Genomic DNA, 4,408 nt, shown 5'->3' with positions numbered 1-4,408 from the left:
TTTATGAAATTTTCAATTCTGTAACTCACGCCGAAATATGTCAAATTAATTCGGAATAATCTCAAATTTTGCAGGTAATTCCCAAATGACATAACAGAGCTATTCCGAAATCTCGGAATCTCAATTCGAGTTCGATATCAATAAAGTCAAATTCACGGTCAAAGTTTGGAAATATTTAGCTTTTAGATGTCTAGTTTTCGTTAAATGGCGATAATTTGAGCTAGGGACCACCCAATTAGATTTCGGGCATACACCCAAGTCCCAAATCACAATACTGACCTACCAGAATTGTCCAAACATTTATCTGGGTCCATTTGCTCAAAAAGTTGACCGAAGTTAACTCAATTGAGTTTTAAATCTCTATTTCATATTTTAATCAATATTTTTCACATAAAAACTTTTCGAAAAATTTACGGACTGCACTCGTAAGTTGAGGTATATTGAAAGGTGCTATTTGAGGTTTTAGAACGCAGAAATAATTAATAAATTTAAGGATGACCAATCTGGTCATCATAGTTTCCACCTCTAAAGCAAACGTTCGTCCTCGAACGGAATTAGAAAAGTACATGGGCTGGTGAAAAGGTGTGGATATCTAATCCACATGCCCGACTTGGACTCCCAGGTAGCTGCCTCAATCTACTGATCTCTCTATTGCACCCAAACTAAAGGATAATTCTTAGACCTCAACTGTCGGACCTACCGGGCTAGAATAGCTATCGGGTCCTCCTCATAAGTTAAATCCTTGTCCAATTGGACGGAGATGAGATCTAACACATGGGACGGATAACCATGATATTTCCGGAGCATAGACACATGGAACAACGGATGAACTGCTGGTAAACTAGGTGGCAAGGCAAGCCTGCAAGCTACTTTACCCACCCTTTCCAGAATCTCAAAAGGTCAAAATATTCCTAGGGCTCAACTTGACCTTCTTTCCAAATCTCATTACACCTTTCATAGGTGAAACCTAAAGCAATACTCTTTCTCCAACCATGAATGCAATATCACGAACTTTACGGTCAGCATAACTCTTTTGTGTAGACTGAGTTGTGCGAAGTTGATCTTGAATAATCTTGACCTTATCCAAGGCATCCTATACCATATCGGTACCCAACAACTGAGCGTCTCCTTGCTCAAACCAGTCAATTGGCCAACGACATCGCCTCCCATATAATGCTTCATAGAGCCATCCGAATGCTCAACTAGTAGTTGTTATTATAGGCAAACTACGCAAGTGGCAAGAACTGATCCCAAGAACCTCCAAAGTCTATAACACAAGCGCGAGGCATATCTTCCAATATCTGAATAGTGCACTCTGACTGTCCGTCTGTCTGTGGATGAAATGTTGTACTCAACTCAACCTGCGTGCCTAAATCACACTGTACAACCCTCAAAAAGTGCGAGGTGAACTGGGTACTTTGATCCGAAATTGTGATGACCCGGTCGGTCGTCATAAGAATTAATGCCCCGATCCCCTATTAACTGCTTTTCCCATGTTTATTTCTGCTAATTTGATTTGCCGGGATGTTTGGTTTTGAGTTTCGGAGAGTTTTGGGACACTTAGTCCCTAAATGAGAGCTTCAGTGTTGGAAATTTGACTGTAGTTAGAACAGTGTGAAGACGGCCTTGGAATGGAAATCCGATGGTTCCGTTAGCTCCGTTGGGTGATTTTGGGTTAGGAGCGTGTTCGGATAGTGTTTTGGAGGTCCGTAGCTGATTTAGGCTTGAAATGCCGAAGTTTGAATTTTTGAAGTTTCCGGTCCGATAGTGAGTTCTGATCCGAGGGTCAGAATAGAATTCCGAAAGTTGCAGTAGTTCCGTCATGTCATTTGGGATGTGTGTGTAAAATTTCAGGTCATTCGGACGTGGTTTGGTTAGGTTTTTGATCGAAAGCGTATTTTGAGGAAAAATTGTAGTTCTTAGGCTTAAATCCTTGATTAATTCGAGTTTCCGATGTTGTTTTAGGTGTTTTAAGGATTGGTACAAGTTGGAATAAGGTATTTGGTGATGTTGGTGCTTTTGGTTGAGGTCCCGGGGGCCTCGGGATGATTTCGGATGGTTGACGGGAAGATTTTGAAGTTAAGAGATTGCAGATTTTCGCTGCTTCTGGTATTTTCGCATCTGCGGTTTGGGGACCGCAGATGCAGCTAAGGAGACCGCAGAAGCGGATTTTGGTTGGTTCAGCAGGTTCCGCGGATGCGGTGAATCTTCCACAGAAGCGGAACTGCATCTGCGATTGGAGGTTCGCAGATGCGGAAACTGGTCACTTATGGGAAAGTCGCAGATGCGACACTTGTTCCGCAAAAGCGGGACCGCAGATGCGGTCTCAGAGCCGCAAATGCGAAAGTCACTGAGCAGAACATATAAGTAGTTGCCTTTGCGAAAATTGGCTATTCTTTCACCATTTTCATTCGGGTTTGAAGCTTTTCAGAGGGGTTTTTGAGGAAATTGAAGGGAAATCATTTGGAGGTAATGTCCTTGACTTCATAACTCATTTTTATGTGATTAAAGACCTAACTAATGGTGAGAAATTTGGGAAAAGGGGATAATTAGGGCTTGAGTTTAAGAGATCTTTAATTGAGGATTTAAGGGGTCATTTGGACTCCGATTTCAGTGTTCTTGTTATGCATAGACCCGTGAGAGTACGAGGTTTCTGAAAATGTTAATTTCACCCGATTACGAGACGTTGGCCTGAAGGGCATTTTGGTCATTTTACATGATTTCGCGTATTAGCTTAGAATTTAATTGTAGAATCAGTTACTTGAAGTGTTATTTACAATATGCAATTGAATTGAATAGATTTGGGCCATTTGGAGTCGGATACTCGTGGCAAAGGTGTGGTTTCGAGTTGATTTTTGAGCCGGTTCAAGGTAAGTGGCTTGTCTAACCTTGTGTGGGGGACCTATCCCCTTAGGATATGATATTTGGTAATTGAATGCCTGGTACGTGAGGTGACGAGCGCGTACTTGAGCTAATTGTTGAAAATCCGATTTTACTTTAAGTATTTAAACTGAGTTCTTTCCTTACTTGTTTTATTCTACTTGCAAACATAGCCTGTGTTAGTTTAGAAAAGCATGCTTAGTTGACTTAATTGCCTAGTTGCTTAAACTGCCTTAATTGTATTATGTGAAGCATGTTAGGTTAGAATTAACTGTCTACTTGATACAGACTTAGTATTTATTTTGATATTCTTGAGCTGCTGCTGTGTGTTTTAAATTGGGACAATGGGACGGCATCCCGGGAGATCCCCTGTACATATTTATGATGTGGACTGAGGTGTGGGATACCAAGAGATCCCTAGCACGTGTGTTGAGGATACCAAGAGATCCTCGGGATACCAAGAGATCCCTGGTATATATATTGAGGATACCAAGAGATCCCTGGCATATGTATTGAGGATACCAAGAGATCACTAGTTTATATGATGCGGATACTAAGAGATCCTCGGGATACCAAGAGATCCCCGATTATCACACTTGTTGCGAGCGGTATTTCCTTGTGTTTGCCTTACTTCTGTTCCGTTACTGTATCCTTGTTATCTGTATAGATTCTTACTGTAGCTTTCTATTTATACTGCTTTTTTATCCTGTCATTTTATTGTTATTTATCTCAGTAGGGCCCTGACTTTCCTCGTCACTACCCGACCGAGGTTAGGCTTGGCACTTACTGCTGTGGTGTACTCATGCCCTTTCTGCCCATGTTTTTCATGTGCAGATCCAGGTACCTCTACACAGGCTTACCATCCTTGAGGCAGGGAGAGCTTTTGGAGACTTCGAGGTACATGTGCCGCGTCCGCAGACCGAAGAGTCTCCATCTTTATTCTATCTTGTAGTGTTAGCCCTTCTATCATACTATTGATGTAGACACTTATGGAGATTAGAGTACTTTACTGTATTCCTTCTAGCTTGTGTTCCCGTGAGTTTCCGGGTTTTGGGATAGTATCGTAGGATTCTGTGATGTTGAGTTGTATATGCCGAGCAGCATTTTATATACTGTTTTCTTCCAGGTGTTCAGTTTTTGATTATTTTTTTTTGCAAGTTAGTTATTTTCCACATTGTTAGTCTTACCTAGTCGTGGAGACTAGGTGCCGTCACGACAGTTCACGGAGGGCAGACTGGGGTCGTGACAAAAATGATAGACACGAGCACACAGTGAAGACGGACAATCTCGCGGATATAAATCTCCGCTAACCGCTCTGAAGAATAGGTAATTGCTATTGGAATAAAATGTGATGACTTGGTCAACCTGTCCACAATGACCCATTCTGCGTCAAACTTTCTTTGAGTCTGTGGGAGCCCAATAATAAAATCCATAGTGATACGCTCCCACTTCCACTCAGGAATTTCTAACTTCTGAAGCAAACCCCTAGGTCTTTGATGCTCGTACTTGACTTGCTAACAATTTAGAC

The sequence above is a fragment of the Nicotiana attenuata genome, unplaced genomic scaffold (assembly GCF_001879085.1).
Source record: "Nicotiana attenuata strain UT unplaced genomic scaffold, NIATTr2, whole genome shotgun sequence".
Taxonomy (NCBI): Eukaryota; Viridiplantae; Streptophyta; class Magnoliopsida; order Solanales; family Solanaceae; genus Nicotiana; species Nicotiana attenuata.
Note: the sequence above shows the minus strand (reverse complement) of the source record.